The sequence below is a fragment of the Eretmochelys imbricata genome, chromosome 23 (assembly GCF_965152235.1).
Source record: "Eretmochelys imbricata isolate rEreImb1 chromosome 23, rEreImb1.hap1, whole genome shotgun sequence".
NCBI lineage: Eukaryota > Metazoa > Chordata > Testudines > Cheloniidae > Eretmochelys > Eretmochelys imbricata.
In genome coordinates, this window is record NC_135594.1 from 6,758,979 (window position 1) to 6,780,453 (window position 21,475).

Sequence of the window (21,475 nt, forward strand, 5' to 3'; positions counted from 1 at the left end):
CAGAGGAAAGGGCAGGGAAGTGGCGGCTTCTGGGGACCGAGGCCCCTGAGTGCAGCAGGGCGAGGAGGCTGGCTAGACGCCCGCTGCAGGGGGCCATGTTGTGAACATGGAGCACGGTGCTCCCCTCCCCGGTACCACATCCTGATCTATGGAGAGCTCGGAGGCAGGGGAGAAGAGGGCTAAGGCATCAAGAGAGTGAGGCGCAACTGGGGCAGGGGTAAACCTACTAGTGCAACAGGGGAGTTGGCCCCAGGGAATGCGCGGAGCAACTGGGGATGCCGGGAGCCCACAGGGGGGACAGGCTGGTGAGTCAGGGGATCTAATTCAATTCTGAGCTGCGGACGCCCCATGTGACTTCATCACCACCCCTACCCCGGGCTGCAGCTACCCCTGAGCTACAGCCGATCGCAGGGCCTAGCTAGGCTGGCACCGAGGGCCAGGGAAGGAAGAGCAGGGAGGTCACGGGTGGGGGAAGACGCGGCCAGCTACGGCTGCGGTGGAATGCACAGGCCCTGGGAGGAACCAGCCACAGAGGAAGGGAATTGGAGGGGCTTTGCCATGGGGTCTGGGAAGGAGCAGAGTGAGCTAGGGTGAGCACTACGAGACCCCTGCTCCCAGGGGAAAGGAGGGGCCTGGGGCAGAGGTGGCAATTTCGTGGGTGCTCCGGGGCTAGAGCACCAACAGGAAAAAAAACCAGTGGGTTCTCAGCAGCCACCAGCAGCCCTGCTGATCAGCTCCTCCCCCTTCCTCCCAGCACCTCCTACCCACCAGCAATCAGCTGTTCAGCCTGGGGGGGGGGGCAGAGGCGATGCAGGGGGGGAGCGAGGGTGGGAAGTGGCAGAGGTGGGAAGAGGCGGGGCAGGGCCTTGGGAGAAGGGGGGCAGTAAGGGGCAGGGCCTGGGGTGGAGCAGGGGTCGAGTCCCCCCTGGGAAATTAGCAAGTCGGCACCTCTGGCCTGGGTCACAGAGCCAGCCCCCACCTCCTGGGCCACTGTAAGGTCTGTAGCGTAGTGTGGACATAGCCTGAGATAAGCCAGCATGGGAGCAGCCTTCAAGTACAGACAAGACCCTGATCCTCGCCCCACCCTGGTAAATCCAGGACCAGGGGTTGCAGGGAGGGAAAGAGGATTCCCCAGGCAAGAATCAAAGGCGTGTGGAGCCGCACCAGGGTCAGAGCGGCTCTGTCTGCTTTTCAGGACAGAACCCAGCGGAGCCCAGCCAAGGGGAAGGGCTTTGAGCTGCAGCTATCCGATACCCAACGGAAACAAGTCTGCCTGGGCCTGTCACCTTCCTGCTGGCAGGAGCACAGGCTGGAGAGGGAGCTGCTTTGCAGGTGGGCTGGGAGTCAGAGCTTCGCTCACCTCACGTCAGCCCAGTCTAAAGTGTGTTAATGCCACTGCAGACCATGCTAACCAAGGCCAGAGAAACAGGCTAGGGGATGGGCCCAGAGCAACCCAGCTAGCCCTCCCGCAGGAGTATCTGCTGGCCAGGAGGGCTGGGGCCTAGCCCTGGGCTGAGTGAGACTCCACAAAGCCTGGCAGGTGTGAGCCCTGTGGAGGGAGGGCAAGGCGAACACTGTAGGGACAGGCTGGGGGCTCTGCCACTCCCTAGCGGGAGACGGGTTCGGCCAGGAATCACCCCAAGGGAGAAGGCTGGGGGCCCCCCATCGCCAGGGATGTACAGACCCAGATTTGGCAAAGGCCCAGGGACAGACTACAAGGATGCTGCTGCTTGGCCCTCTATGGTTGGCCCAGACAGGGCCTTTCTAGTTTCTGCCCCATCGTCCCCTCCTTGTCCTCCTGCTCCGGGGTTAGGCCCCCCTCGCTGCGCTCTGCCATGCTGGTACCCATGTAGCTCTGCTCTCATGCTGTGCAGCCCCTCTGCCCCTGGACTGAGCTCCCGGCTGGGGCAGTCCCCCCCCAACCACTCGTGGAGTTACGCCAGCAGCGGAGTGCTCTGTGGCCCGTGCTGAGCTCCGTCTCCTCACCCCCCACTGCCCTGGGAGGGCTCTGCCCTAGAGAAGTGATGGCAGCGCTCTCTGACCAGGGCCACGGACTGCAGCTCCGGAGTCCTGCCGGCTCATGGCCCAGCTGGGACTCTGCCCCAGCATCCGCCAGCTGGGTGACCCCCCCCCCCCAAGAATGCCCCTGGCAGAGCAGCGTTAGGGTCACCGCAGGCAGGGCCTCCCAACATCGCGGGCAAGGCCGGGGACTGCTCCCTGCGCTGCCACCTGGGCAGCACCTGGCTCGGCTGCTACCAAGTCTTGATATGCTGCCTTGATGGATACGCACAACGCACACGCAGACAAAACAGACAGGTGCACACACACACCACAGGTACGTGCAAAGGTACATACAGCGGACACACACAGTGCATGCAGACACACACAGCTCCAGCCACCCTACACACACACAGCACACGCATATACACAGAGGAACATACACCCTCCACCCGCACACAGACACAGTGGAACATACACCTTACACACGCACGCAATACAGACAGACACCCAGTGGAATGTACACCCTACACACGCACGCAGCGCACACAGACGCCCAGAGGTGCATACGCCCAGAGGTACATACACCTGCAGTGGGGTGGTGACCCCGCTCCTGGGGTAAAAGGAGTGAGAGCAGCTGAGGGAGGCTGGCTGAGTAGCTGGGCACAGCTGGCCCTGATACGAGGGCTGTGAGTAAGGAGTCGTGAGAGTCTCACTCCAGCCCTGGAGCAAGAAGGACCTGGCTGCCTGGAGAGACAGGGTACCTTCAGCAGAGCAGCGCTGGGGAGCTCAGGCCTGGCGATCTCCCAGGCTGAGGCCTGGCAGGAAGGCCTAAGGAGGTACTGGGGCTGCAGGGAGACAGCTGGGGCTAGAAAAACAGCAGGTCCAACCCCCTTGCCCATGATGATTGGCCACTACAGACTGCAGTTTGCCCCAGAGAAAGGGGGCTAGATGACAACTGGCAGTAGCCATTGAGGCAAGGGGGAGGGGGTTCCCCTGGGAGGGGAGACCCAGAATATGGGGGATAAGAGGCACAGGGAGGGACATGGGGCCTGACGTGTCTGAAGTACAGTGGTGGAGACAGATGAGGAAGCAGGTACCAGTAGGGATATAACGGCCAGCAGGAGGCGCTCTGAGGCTGGAATGGGCTAATTCCCGGACTGACCAGTAGGAGGCGCCACAACCGTGAGTACCCACTGTGCTATAACACCTTACACACACACAGTACACACACAGGTGTGCAAAGCCCAGGCACTCGCGTGCAAAGCCCAGGAAGCTGGGGCACACCTGTGTGGCTGAATGGCCAGTGGTTTTGCTGAGCGTCTCCCGAGCTCAGCCTGGCATTGCGCATCACTGTGATGCACCATCAGGCTGGAGGAGATGGGGACAGTTGGGAGACACTGATAGAGATGTCACAGGGTTGTAGCACGTGGGGGTTGAGGCTCTGTGGGGCTGAAGCAGCCTGTCCTGATGCTTCCGGGGTGGGGCAGCATCGCCCTGTAGGTCACTCCTGTCCCCCCCTTGTGCATCACCACCGCTGCTCCAGTCGCCCAGCTCTCCAGGCTCTGGTCCTGTCCATCTCTGCTCTAGGATGAAGGTCCCAGGACAAGAGGAAACAGGAAGAGCCATGAAGGGCACCACAGCCCCCTCCTACCAGCTCCCCAAGCCAGCCTGCAGCTCAGCTGTGACACTGCAGGAGAAGGGGATGGTGGGAGCGCCAAGCCCAGGAGTGTCAGGCACCCCCGTCACCCCAGCCCCTTAGCATCATAGAATATCAGGGTTGGAAGGGACCTCAGAAGGTCGTCTAGTCCAACCCCCTGCTCAAAGCAGGACCAATCCCTAATTTTTGCCCCAGATTCCTAAATGGCCCCCTCAAGGATTGAACTCACAACCCTGGGTTGAGCAGGCCAATGCTCGAACCACTGAGCTATCCGTCCCCCATCCCCCCTTCAGAGAACGAGCCACAGGAAGACTGCTCTCCAGGAGCTCAGTACGCCGGGGAGACGTGGCCCCCGACATGCTCCTGGGGCGCGGCCCCCACCCCCAAATGCACTTGCAAGCCCCCGTAAGATCCTGCTCTGGGAAATCCCCTTGGCATGCGCTCGACTCCTGGCTTCAGCAGGACTCCAGCGGCTTCCATGGGACTGCACAAGCTCTCAACGGGAAGCAGCTGTTGCGATGCTTTGTGCACTAGTGCCCCAGGGCACGTGTGTGTGACCCAGAGACGCTTTGGGGGTTTCAAATCATGGGAAAAGTGCATTCCCCCCAGCCCCAACTCTGCACTTAACCATTTTTGCCTAAACTTTCCAAGTAGGCGAGGGGCACCGGGGGTCCCTGTGGCCAGGAGGGAAATGGGGCGCCTGGTATCACAGCACAGCCCTTCAAGTGGGACAGGCCCCAGGCCCATTGCTGCTGGCCAGTCAGTCAGGGCTCAAGAATCCTACAGGAAACGGAAGGAGGGGCAGGTCACCAAGGAGCATACACAGGACCAGCGCGAGTGTGTAGGGACAAAATCAGGAAAGCCAAGGCAAGGAATGAGCTACAGCTGGCCGGGATGTTAGAGCCAACAAGAAGGGGTTCTACAAATACGTCAGGCAGAGAAGAAGAGTAGGGATGGTGAGGGGCTGCTGCTCAATGGAGAAGGCGAGCCAGTAACTGCTCAATGCCTACTTTGCTTCAGTCCTCACACAAAAAAACAACAGGTGACCAGACGACTAGAGAAGTTACCACAGACATTAAAGGGGACGGGATATCAAGCTGGTTTGACATGATTTGTTCTTAGTAAATCCATGCTGGCTGCTAGTGATCACCCCTTCATCCTCCAGGAATTTGAAAATGGAACATTTTAGACATTGCTCTAGTAGATCCCAGGTATTGCGGTCAGGCTGACTTGTCTGTAGTCCCCCGTCTCCTCCTTTCCCCCCTTTTTAAAGATGGGCACCACACTGGCCCTTCTCCTGTCTTCCGGGACCTCTCCCGTCATCCATGAGTTTGAAAATATTATCGCCAGTTGGCTCTGAGATTTCATCAGCTAATTCCTTCAGCACCTGGGGGTGAATAGCATCCGGCCTCGCGGATTTGAATTCATTCAGGTTGGCCAGAAGATCTCTGACGTGTTCTTTACTTATCCTTCTTTGACAGGGTAGCTGGATTGGTGGCTGGGCGGGATGCAGTGGACATCATATACCTGGACTTTAGCCAGGCTTTTGACACAGTCCCACATGACATTCTGATAAGTAACCTGGAGAAATGTGGGCTCAGCAGAACTACCATTGAGTGGATACATAATTGGTTAAACCACCACAAAGAAAGAGTAACTATAAATGGAATGATGTTGGATTGGAGGGAGGTCTCCAGTGGGGTTCCACAGGGGTCTGTTCTGGGTCTGATGTTGTTTAACGTGTTTATTAATGACCTGGATGTAGGACTAGAGAGCACCCTGATCAAATCTGCAGATGACACAAAGCTGGAGGTGGGAGGTTGCCAACACTTTGGAGGATAGAGCTAGAATCCAAAAGGATCTTGATAAATTAGAGAACTGGGGTATAGACACCACAATGAAATTCAACAAAGACAATTGTAAGGTGCCACCCTTGGGGAGAAAAAAACAAACAGAGAATGGGGGATAACTGGCTTGGCAGCAGCACTACTGAGAAGGATCTGGGAGTTGTGGTGGATCCCAACCTCAACATGAGTCAACAGTGTGATGCTGTTGCAAAAAAGCAAATGCAATTTGAGATTGCATTAGCAGAAGTACAGGAGGTGACAGTACCGCTCTGCTAGACACTGGTTAGGCCTCAGCTGGAGGACAGTGTCCAGTTTTGGTCACCAATGTCTAGAAAGGGTGTGGAGAAACTAGAAAGGATCCAGAGGTGAGTGTCAAAGATGATCGGAGGGATGGAACGCAAGCCATGTGAGCAAAGGCTGAAGGAACTGGGTATGTTTAGTCTGGAAAAGAGGAGATTAAGGGGGGACATGACAGTGGTTTTCAAATATTTGAAAGGCTACCATAAAAAACATGGAGATAAGCTGTTGTCTCTTGCCACAAAGGGCACGACAAGAGGCGATGGGTTCGAACTACAGCACAGCTGATTTAGATTAAATCTCAGAAAAAACTTCCTAACTGTAAGAACAGTAGGACAATGAAACAGACACCTAGGGAGGTCCTTTGCTAGAGGTTTTCAAAAAGAGGCTGGAGCCACCCGTCATGGGTGGTTTAGACACAACAAATCCTGCATCGTGGCAGGTGGTTAGACTAGGTGACCTTTGCCATGCCTTCTCACCCTATGGGTCTATGATTCTAGGTTAGCCTCGCTTGCCCCCGGGGCCCCTCTGCAGAACCCTGGCTGGGTCTGTTCACGCCACCCCCTCTTGATCTGGGCCCTGGCTGGGTCGCCCTGCCAGGGAGAGGCACAGCTGGTGCCGTCACGGGGCAGCGCCAGGGGGGCAGAGGCAGTGCAGAGGGCAGCGCCAGGGCTGTCCCCTCTCCCTCCACCCTGCCCAGCTGCAGCCTCATGCACTCTCACCCTTCAGCAGGCAGACAGGGCAGATCCCGCCACCTCATGGGCATCAGAGTGAAACCCAACAACCCGGCGCTGGGCCAGCGGGCTCCACCCCTGCGCCAGAGCACTGGGGAGCACAGAGCCTCCAGGGACCTGCCGGAGCCTGGGTAGCGTTACCAGCTCCAGCAGCCGCAGGGAGAGCAAGGCACAGACAAGCAGGGACTCACCCCAGGTCATGCAGCAAGATGGAGAAGTCTCAGGAATCCCATCTCCCAACCCTCTCCCCACCAACCACTAGAACCCACTACCTTCCCACAGCTCTGGATAGACCCCAGGAGTCCTTAGAGACTAACCAATGTATTTGAGCATGAGCTTTCGTGAGCTACAGCTCACTTCATCAGATACATACCACGGTATGTATCTGATGAAGTGAGCTGTAGCTCACGAAAGCTCATGCTCAAATAAATTGGTTAGTCTCTAAGGTGCCACAAGTACTCCTTTTCTTTTTGCGAATACAGACTAACACGGCTGTTACTCTGAAACCCAGGAGTCCTGGCTCCCAGCTCCCTCTCCACTCTGACCACTAGACCCCATCCCCTCCCAGAGCTGGGAACAGAACCCAGGAGTTCTGGCTCCCAGCCCCTTGCTCTTTCCCACTAGACTCCACTCCCCTCCCAGAGCCATGGACAGAAGTCAGGAATCCTCCTTCCAACCCCTGGTGTCTCCAGCTCCCGAGAGAGCTGCACGGGGGATCTCTCCGCTCAGAACTCCTGCTCATCCCCGGCCTGACAAGAGTGGAGAAGTGGGCACCACACGGCCGAGTGTCCCATGCAGTTAGAGGTACCAAACCCGACAGGTGCAGTCACACCGGCGGGCACCAAGAGCTGGGCCTGCAACTCAAGAGACGGCTTGTGGGAGTGTGCAGCTGTCCAAGGTTCTTGGCCCAGGCAAAGGACTGGTGCCAGCCACCAGCCTCTGCAGAACTGGGGCAAGCAGCCATGACATAGTCACTTTCCCTAGCGCAAATGCAAATTGAACGGAAGACCGGCCTGGCCATGCAGTTGGCTACGTTGGTGATGGCAGCAGACACTTGAGGACGGGGGAGCCAGGACCCTCGGCACAGGGCTCAGCTTTCCACTGGCAGCCACGGACCTGCCCTGTCCCCAGCTTCTCCACACTCTCTGGCAGGGTCTGACTGGATCTGCCAGGTCAAAGGGGTTTTTCCATGGTGGAGGGACCTCAGGAGCTACCTGCCTGCCTGGGAAGGGGGAGGGGGGTGTCTCCTGCCAGACATCCTGGAAGCTTCTCCTCATACGCTGGGAGCCTCGGGAGGGCCCCCCTGGGGCCTAGTCCTGGCACTGGCCCGTTGGGGCTGCCTAGAGGAGGGGAAGGGGTGAAGGAGGAGGGCTTTGCCAGAAGGTGCTGCGGTAACATCCCCAGCACAGCTCTGCAGCCAGCAGCGAACCCCTGGCCTCCCGCACCAGCCTTGAGGGAGCAGTGAGTCCAGGGGCGAGCCAGCAGTGGGCTGTAACCAGCCCCAGGTCCAGCAAGCTGGCACTAGCCAGGTGCCACCGCTCTCCATCCCTCAGGACAGCCCAGCTCCGAGCCACCTGTGGCTTTGGTGCCCACCCCGGCCGGCAGAAAGTCCCACGCAGCCCCCTGCACGGCCCCAGCCCCCAGGCGGCACTGGCAGGCGGGTGAGTAACACACAGCGCTGTGCATGTCCCAGACACTCGCTCTGCCGCCGCCCACTAGGGAAACCTGTTCCCTAGCCAGCCACACCCAATTCCAGAGAGCCAGGTAACGCGCAGCCGGAGCCGCCCAGCCCACAGGATGCACCAGGCAGACAGACCAGCCCAACGCCCCCCAGCAAACCAGCCCTCTCCCTCACTGGTCCAGGAGCAGGGCCCCAGCCCCAAATGTCACCATCGGGAGACACCATCATGGACCCGGGCCACCACCCACTGCTGCCAGCTCGGCAGGGAGTCTTGGGGGTCAGTGTGCTCCTCCCCTGCAGGGCCCGGGAGTCCGGGGCTGGGTCCCCCTCACTGCACTACACCCCTTCCCTGGCTCAACCCAGAAGCAAAGTGGCACTGGCCTCGTGGCCCCAGATTCTGGCATGTGGGGGCCTCTGAGGACAGACTGCCCTGCCCTGCATGGAGGGCTGCACATCAGCAGGGGCCCCCCAGGGTGGGATGAGGCCCCGCGACCAGGGCCTCAGGTGGTTGGAACTCCCGGTCCAGCCCCCCACAGCAGTGTCACAGCTGCAGCAACAGGAGAAGTTTTGTAAACCTCACCTTGTGACCCGATGGCAGCCAGACCTGACCCAAGCTGACACTCTCCCATCCATCCCAGAGGAACCCAGGGCTCCACACAGACCTTCCCTAATCATAATCAGGGAAGATTCCCTAAGATCAGGGTTGGAAGGGACCTCAGGAGGTATCTAGTCCAACCCCCTGCTCAAAGCAGGACCAATCCCCAACTAAATCATCCCAGCCGGGGCTTTGTCAAGCCTGACCGTCTTCCTGCTTAGCCCTCACTTGCTGCACGTGTAACCCCTCTGATTATTCCTAGATCCTCTGCATCCATCTAACCCCCTGATATCCCCTAGCCCGTGTCCTACAGGTCAGACTGGATGGTCACAGTGGTTCCTCAGGGCCTTGCCTCCCAGCCCATCCAGGCTGCTGGAGCCAGAGTGAAGCACTCAAGGAGACAAAGCCAGTTTGGAGTTAAACCCACCAATAGATGGGGCCTTCCCGTGGCTGGTTAACGCCCCTCACTGCTACACCTTCTGGCTGCTCTGGATCTACCTGAGCTTCCAGCCACCGATCTCGCCCTGCCTTTGTCCGCTGGGCTGCAGAGCCCTCTACTCCCAAAACCCTCCTGCCCAGGGTGTTGCAGACAGATCCAGTCACCTCGCGGCAGAGTGAGACTGAAGAAATTCGAATGCAGGTTTCCAGCCCTTGTACGGCTCTTGTGGCTCTTTTCTGAGCCCTTTCCAGTTCATCACTCCCCTTTCTGAAGACCCCTGAACTGGGCACAGGGTCCGGGAGGGTCTCACCAGTGCCATATACCCAGGTGACCCCCCCCTTCCTGCTCGACATCCCTTGCTCACACATTCTGCCTCTCAGTCACACTGCCCCAGCTGATGTCCACCGTGACCCCAAGTCCCTTTCAGTCCCTGCTCCTCGTCCTGCCAGCATGAGCACCAGCCTTGGTTCCTAGATGCAGGGCCTGGCCTTTAGCTATATTAAAGTCCCTCCCACAGGACACAGCCCTGGGCCACTCTCCTGTTCTGTGGTGCCAGGGGTCTCTGGGGCAGAGTGGGGGTCAGAGCCTCCTAGTCAGGGGAGAGGGGAGGACATGACCCCAGGGACAGTTGAGCTGCAGACGAACCCAGATACTCAGGGACGGCAGCCATCTCACACGCCTGGAGCAGGAATCAGAGACCCCCAGCCCAAGGGGCCACTAGGGTGGGCACTGCAGGAAATGCTGGTGCTGACACAGGCAAGGTTCAGCGAGTGTCCCTGAAGGCCACAAAAACAAAATGGGGGAGAGAAGGGGGGTTGTGAAGCACCAGGAAGGTGCTGGGAGGGGGGAGCCGGGGAGGAGGTGATGTGCCAAGCTGCGGAAGGGGACCCCATCCCATGGACTTTGCTTCCTAAACAAAATGTGTTTAAATTCCAGCTGGCCCAAGTCTCCCTGACCATGGGGTTCTACGCCAGTGCCCCCCGCTGGCTCAGCAGCCCCTCAAGCACGCCAGGGCAGGAGTATCTCACTCTTGAGCCTGAGGAGTTTGGGACACCCTAGCCCCACTGAATTTCATAGGCACCCCACTCCGCTTGGCTTCTTCGAGAGCCCAGCCCTGGGCCATGCAATGGCTACAGAGCCAGAGACACGTCCCTTCCAGAGCTCAGCACAACGGGTGCACATATGCTGGTGGGCATGGCCGTAGGATGCCCAGCCTAGAGCTCCGCAGAGAGGGCACCGCACCAGCAAAGCATGGGCTGGTCAGCCAGACCTCCTGGCTCTGCCTGGCATGGGCCATGGTGCCCTCACCCGTGGTGATGCCACAGCGCAGACAGGCAGGGAACACCCTGCTCTGGGGCATGATGGGAATCGAGTCAGTGAGCGTGGGACAGGGTAAGCACTGTCCTGCTCAAGCACATGGGGCGCAGCGAGAGCCCTCCACTCCTGGAGTCAGAATCCCAAAGGAATTAAGGAACATGCCTGTTTGGTGCTGACCGCCAGAAACACGCCCAGGAGCTGCACGTCCGCCAGGCTGCCGCAATGCCCAGAATCGGCACCAGCCCCGCTCACGCTGGAGTCACTGGGGGGGCGCTGCGTGGGACCCCTGCTCCTGGATGCTACAGCCGCAGGGTGACTACCATGAGTTACCCACGCCCCTCCACCTCCGGTCCCCACCACCACAGTACCTGGGCGCCTCGCAGCCCCGGCCGTCTCCCCGCGGTATGGCTGGGACCTGAGGCCCATGGAGGCTGAGTGACTTCTCCCATAGGCAGCCTGCAACAGAACAGGGACTGGACCCCGGGGCAGAAGATCGGCTCCTGGAACCACACACAGATATATCCTCCACTGTCAGCGGAGGGGAGCCCCCAGTATGTCTGCGCCCAAGGCAGCGAGGGCAGTTCTGGTATAAGCCAGCATCAAGGGGCGCCGGGGGAAGCCAAGGGGCCAACCAGAGCCCCCAGCTCCCCAGGGCAGGCTGGAGCTCTGGGGCCAGCCTTGCCAGTAGGACAGTGTAAGAACAGAAATGGACAAATCAACCCACGCTTGGCACCATGTTCCCCAGATGAGAAGAGGGTGAACGCCATTCCCCGGGTGTAACTACACTACTGTGTCCTTCCCTACGCCCGGGAGGGCTGGCCAGGCCTGATGGGGGCCTGTCTCCACACCCAGGGCTCCCCCCTGCACTGGACCTGGCGCTAAGATCCTTTCGAGAGCCAGCGGATAATGCCAGCTCACAAGCCAGGCGCAGGGCTGGTCCTGCCCCGCAGGAGCAGCAATCCCAGCCCCACAGACACAAGGCTCCAGCCCAGCCCTGCAGGGACCCCCATCCCACCCACCAGGGGTCAAGTGGGCCTGGCTGCCCATGGCCCATTCAGCCCCGAGCCTCTCTGCTGAGATTTTATATGGAAGGGGTCAGTTAGTGCCACTGGCCAAAATGAGGTGATGGGACCCTACCCTAAGGGCTGGGCCTCATCAAACCCCTTCACCTCAGCCACAGAGCAGCAGAGAGGGGAGACAGTGCAGTCACTAGCAAGCAACATGGGCTGGTGCCTTAGAGGGGAAAGGCCCCAAGTCCCATTCCCTGCCCCCTGAGCCAGCCCGTCGTGTCCCACTGCCCTGAGGCCAGATAGGTGCTATTGCCCCCTAGAGGGGAAAGGCCCCGTGTCCCATTCCCTGCCCCCAGAAGCCAGCCTGTCCCACTGCCCTGAGGCCAGAATGGTGTTAGTGCCCCTTAGAGGGGAAGATCCTGTATCCCATTCCCTGCCCCCTGAGCCAGCAATGCCCCTGCCCAGGGGCCAGATCAAAGCAGACACTCTCTGTTCGGGGTGGGGCTGTTGGTACCCTCCAGGCACTTTCCCATGGGAGCACGCCTGGTGCAGAACGACGCTGACAGAGCTCAGGGTCTGCCAAGGAAGCCGTGTGGAGGCAGGAGCGGCCATTCTGCACGGAGGAGGTCCTCGCAGGCACCTCCACAGAGCTGGGGGAGCAGGCAAACAGGAAGGGGACCCCCCAGCCGGAGGTGGAGCCAGGGAGGGAGAAGGAACAGACAGTGATTGCCTCATGCGAATGGCGCGTACTCGCGCTGCCAGGCAGGCGTGGCTGTGCATCTTTACAAGCACCATCTAGCTGCAGTCAGTGCTGGGAGCCGGCCAAGAGATCAAACAGCCACTTGCAGCCAGGCTGAGCCAATGCACCAAAGCCCTTAATAGCAGGGCAGGCTCTGCGGCAGTGCCCAGCGTCTGGGAGTGTCTCTCATAAAGCACATCCCGCTGCCCAGCCCAGGTGCCTCGCTCCCCTGCCTGACATAAACACCTTTGGCCTGCCCCAGCCCGACAGCGGGGAGCATGAGGCCAGGTGTAAACAGCAGCCAGAGGACACGGCCCTGGAGAACCAGGCCCAGGGGGTGCACACAGGACTCATTTCACCCACTGCTGAAGTGCAGCCAGGTGGAACAGGGCAGCTCGTTAAAACAGCCACACAAGCAACACTGAGTGCGGTTTGGGACAGGAAGTGAGGAAGGTTCCCACAGCAAACTACCGGGGCCTTGAGAGATACCCAATGGGCACCACAGCCTGACACCCATGTTGCACAGCACAGTGAGCAGAGCACAGGCTGACCAAGCCCCCATGGCCTAGCAGAGCAGGGACACCAGGGGAACTAGCAAAACAGCCAGTGGCAATGTGGCCCCCTCTCTCTGGCTAACGAGCAGCCCTCCTGCAAAAACTCCCTGGGATCTTTAGCAATCGGCATCTCTTTTGAAAGATGGCACCTCTATGGGCATAGCACCCCCCGACACCACCCTGGAGTCTGCATTGACTGCAAGACGACAGCGCCCCCCGTTGAGCCCCCGCCCGGCTCCCTGCAGCACAGCGCCCCCTGCTGAGCCCCGGCCCGGCTCCCTGCAGCACAGCGCCCCCTGCCGAGCCCTGGCCCGGCTCCCTGCAGCACAGCGCCCCCTGCCGAGCCCCGGCCCGGCTCCCTGCAGCACAGCGCCCCCTGCCGAGCCCCGGCCCGGCTCCCTGCAGCACAGCGCCTCCTGCTGAGCCCCGGCCCGGCTCCCTGCAGCACAGCGCCCCCTGCTGAGCCCCGGCCCGGCTCCCTGCAGCACAGTGCTCATTAGCACCGCACTGGGGCATTAGGGTTGGCACTGCCTACAAGGGCAGAGTGCCCATGGCTGAGCCCCACGTGCCACTTCCTGAAGCACAGTGCCCAATTTACTGTGCCCAGCACCATATGAAGTAATTGGCACTGGTGCAAACTGCACGTTTAACACGCAATTTTTGGCCCTCACTTTCCCCTGGCATCAGTGGCTCTGCAAGGGGTCACTGATGAACCATTCACCCAACGAGCTGGGCCCCACAACGCGTGCGAAATTGGCAGCCCCAGGGGGTTCGGCTGTCAGTGCCTGCCCTGTGCTGCCATCTAGCTGGTCTGCCCACACTCCCTGTGTGATGTCCCTGCTCCCCAGCCTCTGACGAGGAGGAGCAATTAGCCTGCAGCCACTTCACTGAATCCAGAGGAGGGTTTGGCAGCAGTTGGGCTTGGGCTGGCTGCTCAGTCCCAGCCCGGCTGGCAGGGCCCCTTGAGGAGTGGAGACGAGCCGGTTTCTGCAGCATGAGCTCCTTGCCAACATTTACCCGGCAAAGCTGGGAACAGGGACCCACTGTGGATACTGAACACAGCCTAGTTCATCCCAGCAGCAGGATTCCTGGACCCTGCAGTCCCAGCCCCCCACCCCAGCAGCTCCCCACCACCAGCTGGGGGCTCTGGATTTAGGGCCAGTCTGTGCTCAAACCTCCCAGAAGCACCTCAGAATGGCAAATGCAATCCAACCCCACCCGAGTGGAGCCAAGAAACAGCGTAGGGACAGGAAGTCAGACATGGGGCGAGGGAGGCGAGTGGGAGCCAGTCTTCCTTGCCGCCCTCTATGGAATAGGGAGAGAGACATGCTCCCTACCATACTGGCAGGGAGGAGCTCTGAGGGGCCACAGACCATCCCCACAGTGCTGATAAGGGGAGACCCAGGTGGCTGGGAAAAGATATGCCTCCTCCTGCTGGGATCTCTAGCCCCGCTGCTCTGGCTACTTTGGAATGCTGCCCAGTCTCCCCATCTCCCCTCCTGTCCCACACAGGCTCTTGGCCCAATTCTCCCCCACTGAGAGCCCTGATCTGGAGCGCTTCATGCCCACTCTGCACAGGGATACATGCACCACAGGGCACCAGATCCTCTGGGCTGGGGGCCTTTCCCTGCCTGGCACTGCAGCCTCCCACCCACCTCTGATCTCCCAGTCCATGCTCCAAGGCCTGGAAGAACCTGTACCTTCCCCAAGTGAAAACCAAATGTGCCTTCCCCACCCACCCCTGGCTCCTTGGCAAAGGACCTGCCAGGGGAGCCAGATGTGTCAGTGTCACACAGCTGGAGGGAGCAACACCACAAAAACAGATTGCACAGCACCACCCATCCTGGCACAGGACACCACACATTCAGCCCCTCTTCACTCCATCCCAATGCACCTATCACCACTATATCTAGACAGCAAGCAATGTTTCCTAGTGCTGCGGAACCAGCAGCAGCCAGGACTGCACCGGGAGGTGCCTGGGGAAGCCGAGACCACAGAGAACAGCCCATTACATCGGGGTGCCCATCTGCTTGGCCGCTCACAAAAATAAGTTTGTCATCACGTTCCGAACCTACCACTGGGCACAGCGCTGGATAACACATTGCCCAAATGCTTCTCCTAACACGATCAGCAGCCAGAGAGCTAACAACCATCCGTCAGCATTAGGGTCCAGAGTCAACACTCTGCCAGGGCTGCTCCCACCTCTCCACATGGCTGTCTCCAGCTCTTTCGCAGCAGATTCAGCCCAGTCACTCAAATGGGCAATCACCTCCCCCCATGCTGCACGGTGGGCAGAGGTCAGGCCGACCAAGCTCCCACAGCCTAGCAGAGCAGGGACACCAGGGAACTAGCAATAAAGCCAGGGGCATCACATGCCACGCAGGTCGCAGGGGTTTGAACCAAGGGCCAGGGGCAGCAGGAAGGCCCCACCGCAGCCAGCCCAGCAGCACCTTTGGGGGCTGATAGCCACTCTGCTACATTTCGGCCACGGGACACAGCAACCCCAGCTACTGGACGTGGCTGATCCCAGCTGGGGCTGCAAATGCCAATCCCTGCAGGCAGTCTGGCAGCATGTCATGCAGCATCTCCCAGAGCCCCTGGCCTGGCGCCCAGGCATGGGGCACTGACAAGCTGGTATCGGCTAATTATAAGAATGTGGGAGGCCAGAATGCCGCCAGCCACTAGGAGCCTTTTATGGCCAGGCTGGTACGTGCACTTATCTCTGGCTGCTCACTCCAGGCTGGAGGCTAATCCCAGTGACTCATGGAGCCTGCACAAGCCCGGGGGGTCCCTGAGACTACTCCAGGCCTCATCCCCTGGGTAAATGGGGAGTTAGGTTACGCTGGGATGAGCGAGGTCAGAATCAGTCCTGAGGTTGGTGCTGCTTCATGTCCCCACCCCACCCCGCAATGCACAAGGGTCAGGGGAAGCGGGGCTGGGAAGCTCAGCAGAGTCCCAACCAGAGGCTGCATGGCCGGTCTGTGCCCAGGGAGGCTGGACCTACCGAGGCAAAGCCAAGGCATTTCCGGAGTCCGGCAGCACCCCTCCCCAGCTGCTCTGGGGCCCGCCTGGGCGGGGTTGGGGCTAGGGTCCCAGTGCGTGGGGTCTCTCAACAGTCCAATGCCAAATGCCAGCTGGGAGCAAACCCTGGGCCAGAGCAGATCAGCACCATGCTGCATGCCCACGCACCCCAGAGCGCCAGGCCTGGCGTCGGGCTGCTGCAGCCGGTGACCCCAGTGAGGGCTTAACCCCGGCCAAGAGACAGCGGCGCCAGAGGCCTGCCTGGGTAACACCAGTGACCAGACCGCCCCAGCCACAATCCTCCCACCAGCTCCGTGCCCGGCTCTCCCCCGCTGCGGGAAAGCCCAGCCCGACCGGTCCGACGTCCCGTGTCCCGAAGAAGCTCAGACACGTGTTGGGGTTAGGGCCGCGGGCGCACCGCGCGCTAGGGCGGTCTCACCCCCCGGCCGGCAGCCCCAACCCCCCCCCAGAATCGTACCCGGGGAGCGCCCCTTCCCCGGCCCGCAGCTGGAGCATTTCCACCCTAACCCGCCGGCCGGGCGCTCCCTGCAGCCGGCTCCGCTCCAGGCGCGCCGGGCCCCCCGCCGCTGGATGCCCCGGGCAGGCGGCAGGCAGACAGACCCCCCCCAGCCCTGTCCCCCGCAGCCGGGGCAGCGCCGCTGGGACGGGACGGGCCGATCCCCCCCCGCACGGCGGGCGCAGGTGCCCGGGCTGCGCGAGCCCCTGGCCGGGCCGGGGGCGCGTGGGCAGCGCGCGCGGGGCGGGCACTGACCTGGCTCCGAGCTCCCTCCGGCCGCGCCGCGCGGGGAGCAGGTTCGGGCGGCTGCACAGGTGGGACAGGGGCAGGCGCGCCCCGGTGCACGCTGGGAGCTGTAGTTCTCCCGCGCAGCGAGCCAGGACCCGCGGTCCCGGGGCTCCCGTGGCCAGGGCGGGGCGGCCTGTGTCCTGCGTCTCATCCAGGACAGGGTGAGATCTGCGGGGCAAAGACCGGCTCTGCTCTGGTTTGTGCAGCGCCTGGCGCTCGGGGGGTCCAGCCTGGAACGTCCAGGTGACTCTGTGCAGGGGGATCCCACTGAGTGACTGGTCTGTGCAGGGGGGTGACAGGGGCAGGAACCAGCTCTGTTCTACTTTGTGCAGGAACTTGTGCTCCGGGGTCCAAGTGACTGGTCTGCACAGGGGGGTCCCAAGGGCAGGGACCATCTCTGTTCTGGTTTGTGCGGGACCTACTGCTCTGGGGTCTGGGTGACTAGTCTGTGCAGGGGGGGTCCTAGGAGCAGGGACGGGCTCTGTTCTGGTTTGCGCAGCACCTAGCGCACTGGGGTCCATGTGGCTGGTCTGTGCAGGGGGGTTCCTGGGGCAGAGACTGGCTCTGTTGTAGTTTGTACAGTTCCTAGTGCAGTTGGGGTCCAGGTGACTGGTCTGCGGAGGAGGTTCCCCGGGGCAGGGACCGGCTTTGTTCTGGCTTGTGCAGGACCTAGCATGCTGAAGTCTGGACGACTGTTCTCTGCAGTGGGGTTCCCAGGGCAGAGACCAGCTCTGTTCTGTCTGCAGAGCACCTGCAGTCCAGGACCACTGCTCTAGCCCCCTGAGCTATGGAGCCCCTGCCCAGGTCCCTTCGGTAGAGGGAAGTTAATGCTGAGGAGAGATGAGCTATCAAGGAACGAGTGACAAGCCACCAGTGAGGAGATTCCAAATCTGAGGCAGCTACCTAGGCCCCGGCAAGAATGGAGACAGTGACCCATGTAGTCCAAGACCACTGCTCCAACCCCCTGAGCTACATCTGGTCTAAGACTCTAGCAATTTTCAACTCACAACCTCGCATTTAAAATAGCAGCACTGTAACCACTTAGCAAAAAGTTTAACAAGTGACAATGTTTAAAGAGAGGAGATTGCCTATTTGGCCAAGCCTTGTTGGGAAGTCTTACCCTTGAATCAACAGCATTTCTCTGTTAGTCTGTCTGCATTGGGGCAGGGGTGATAACATGTCCTGATGGATTCATTGTGTCAAGGGGGAGGTGATGATTTTCATTCTCAAACACAATGCACAAAACAGGAATCAAACCTCAGTGAGTGTCGACTAAACAGCCACTCCCAAGTTCTTTCAGCCAGAAGGGGCCATTTTGTATCTTTCACAGAGTGACTGGGTAGCCTGTGGCAGGGTTACCCAGGGTTTCAGAACCCAAAGCAGGGGTAGCTGAACTGTTTCTCTCCAGGTGGTGCCAGGAATAAATCAGTGGGGACACAGCTCTGCCACCTGATGAATGATTGATACAAACCAGAGTGCTTTCACCTAAAACTACATTTAATAGGTCCGAGCACGCGCGCGCACACAGATATATGCAACAGGTTCAGAGCATCAACGTGACGCAGCAGGGACGGGGGAGTGTTGACCTGGGAATGTGGCAGAGGAGTTTCACTGGGGATGGGAGACCTGAGAGCCTGTCACCTGAGCCAGGAGGGGGAGGGGGAGGGGGAAGTAACACCTCTGCCCGGGAATGTGGACAGAGGCTGCAGGAGAGAACCTGCTGGGGGGGGTGGTTAGTTTCAGTTTGGTGCTGGGTAGCGGAACGCAGGGAACCCCAGGGCTGGTGTCTAAGCTCCCTTCTCCCCCAGAAGGACTTGACTGAGGGGTCCTGGGTGTACCCACAAGCTCTGTTTGGGACTGTGTTCCTGTTATCCAATAAACCTTCTGTTTTACTGGCTGGCTGAGAGTCACAGTGAATCCCAGGAAGAGGGGTGCAGGCCCCGGACTCCCCCACACTCCGTGACAACTGGTGGTAGCGGTGGGATCTACTGCACCCCATGAACGGCGCTTCCTGCAGTAAGTGACTGGGGAGCAGTAAAACGAAGGGGGATTGACAGGGACCAGGTGTGCTGAAGATTCAGAGAGAGATGGTTTCAGGGGGCGGTTAACCCCTGGGAGTGTGTGACCAGTGAGAAGGACTTTTGCAGTAACAGGGTCCCCCAGGGGATTGCAGCGAGCAGTCCCAGGGCGGAGGAGTCTGCAGCTCGACCCTGGCAAAGAGGTGGTGACCTCAAGAAGGACTGGCACCCTAGGGGTTCTTCCTGGAAACTGTGGAAAGCTGCCCAGGCCTGCGAGTGGCCAGCAGGGAGATGTACGCTAAATGCTGTAAGAGCGACCTGGTGGAGCTGTGCAGGCAGAGGGGGCTGCGCATTGGGAGGTCCACCAAGGAACAGCTGATTGTCCAGTTGGAGGAGAGGGATCGCTTGGATGACCTGATCCCTGTCCCTGAGGGAAGCTGCCTGGTGGATGCAGCGTGGGCCTGGGGCCTGACTGGGCTGGGAGGGGTCAGACTGCTGCCAAGGACATCCCAAGACCCTTCCTACCTATGCCTGGGGGAGGGGTTGGGGGAAGCCCAGCCAATACCGAGGGCACCCTGACCCCGGCAGCCAGCAGGGGATCCTCCTGGCAGAGCTCCCCATCCCATCAGGCTACCTGCCTGCCTGTAACCACACCCCTGGGGTTCCCCACCCCCTTGCACACCGGACAGGGGGCTCATGCTGGCTCTGATGCAGTGAGGAAAGCAGCGAGCTCGCGGCTACCCCACTGGGACAGCAAGGGCAGCGCTGAGCACAGTGGGAGCTGAGACCCCAGCAGAGGGGTGGGGAGAGACACAGGCAGGGCAGGGGATCTGTTGGGAGTGGCAAGGTGCTTGGTAAGGAAAGTTTGGATGAGCCTGGGCAGCCTTGTGAGCTGATGGGTTTGTCTAGTCAGCAGGGTGGGAAGGCGAGGAGAGTGGAAGACGAGTGTCCCTGGACCTTACCTGTTAGCTGGGTGGAGAATTGGGACAGTGAAGGAAACATGCCTGTGTCTGTCAGGGGTATTGACTTGCCTATGGAGGGAGCTACCCCGGTCTCCAAGCAGTTGTCTGTCACCAGCCTTGTGTGCGGGAAAAGGGGAAAGAGATCCCAAGCTGTGTGTCTGGGAAAGGAGAAAGTCTGTCCGGCTCTTCTTTGTCTGTGGAGCAGACAGAAGGGGCCTTTCAGCCTGCGATGGTTGAAGGTAGTGCAGTTGTCTCAGAGCTGGTTCTGGATTCAGTTAAAGCCCAGGAAGGGAATGGCCCTAAGTTTGTGTCTGCTCAGGAGAATGGCACTGTAACTAGGTCGCATCCAGTTAGTGTCTATGAAAAATCCCAGAGACCAGACAATTCGGGTGCTTGTATTTTGCCTGTTGCTAGTGTGTTGTTGAGAAAGGAATGTCTCCATGCTAATTCTGTAAGTGAACAGTATGTGGCCCAGGTCAAAATGGGGGCTCTTAACCAAGAGAGCCCGAATTGCAGCCCTCCAGACTGGAGCGCTGGGAGAAGACCCGATCCCAGTTTGACCCCCGGGGGTTTTGGGGTGGCCAAAGGGCACAGGCGGCATAAACCTTCCCACATGTGGCCTGCGAGTGCTATCGACCACCCCCGACCTAAGGGAGGGCGTGAAACTGGAAGGGCCTGGTGTAACTCCCGCCAAGGAACGGGAGAGATGCTGGGGCATCCATGGGAACGTTGGTGGCTTCGAACTTCCCCAGGTCACTGGCTAAAGTGACCCCGCTCAGTTCGATCTCGAAGCGGGGAGAGATGTGACGTAATGGGACTATTCTGAGCTCTGGAACTGCTCCCCATGACAGTCAGGACTCTGGGGAAGTCTCCTTTCTGGGAGCAGACTGTCTTCAGGACACACAGCTCACACAGCTTCCACCTTCCTGGGTCTGACCTCAGAGCATTCAGCCTCCTCTGCCCCTCCGTGTGCTTCCCACAGTGAGTCCGCCCAGGCGGGGTCCTGGGGAAGCCAGAGGGTCCTGCACCCCAACTTCGCAGACAGACGTGACTCTCAGCCAGCCAGTAAAACAGAAGGTTTATTAGATGATAGGGACATGGTCTAACACAGAGCTTGTAGGTGCAGAGAACAGGACCCCTCAGCCGGCTCCATTTTGGAGGGCAGTGAGCCAGACAACCCCATCTGTACTTCACTCCATGTCCCCAGCCAGCCCCAAATTGAAACTCTCTCCAGCCCCTCCTCCTCTGGGCTTTGTCCCTTTCCCGGGCCAGGAGGTCACCGGATTCCTTTGTTCTCCATCCCTTTAGCTCTCACCTTGCAGGGGGGAAGGGCCCAGGCCATCAGTTGCCAGGAAACAGGGTGTTGGCCATTCTCTGTGTCCAGACCTCTACACACACCTGCCCTCTAGGGCTCTGCAAGGATCATACACTCTTATCCCACTACCTAGATACTTAAGAACTGCATAGGGGAAACTGAGGCACCCCCACACTATTCAGAGGAAACATTAAGAACAGTCCCGCTTCATCACACCCATCATAGAGGAACCTTTCCAGAAGGAGGCCATGGACATAGTGGGACCTCTCAGCAAGACGACCTGGTCGGGAAAGAAATACATTCTGGTGGTGGTTGATTTTGCCACCCGCTACTCTGAGGCAGTGCCCTTAGTTTCCATTGAAGCAGAAACCGTGGCAGATGCGCTCCTGACCATTTTCAGCCGAGTGGCGTTCCCCAAGGAAGTCTTGACAGACCAAGGATCCAACTTCATGTCGGCCCTGCTCCGGTGCTTGTGGGAGAAAT

The 21,475-nt window shown here is 59.8% G+C and overlaps 1 protein-coding gene across 1 annotated transcript in view; it reads right to left on the reverse strand.

The window, feature by feature from the left end:
• The window catches only part of PPP1R13L (protein phosphatase 1 regulatory subunit 13 like), a 30,500-nt gene extending 13,774 nt beyond the window's left edge, over positions 1-16,726 (reverse strand). The window contains exon 1 of the mRNA XM_077840363.1: positions 16,665-16,726. The gene's annotated coding sequence lies outside the window, so the exon portion shown is untranslated. The remainder of the gene's footprint in view (positions 1-16,664) is intronic.
• Between the last annotated feature and the right edge of the window lie 4,749 nt (positions 16,727-21,475).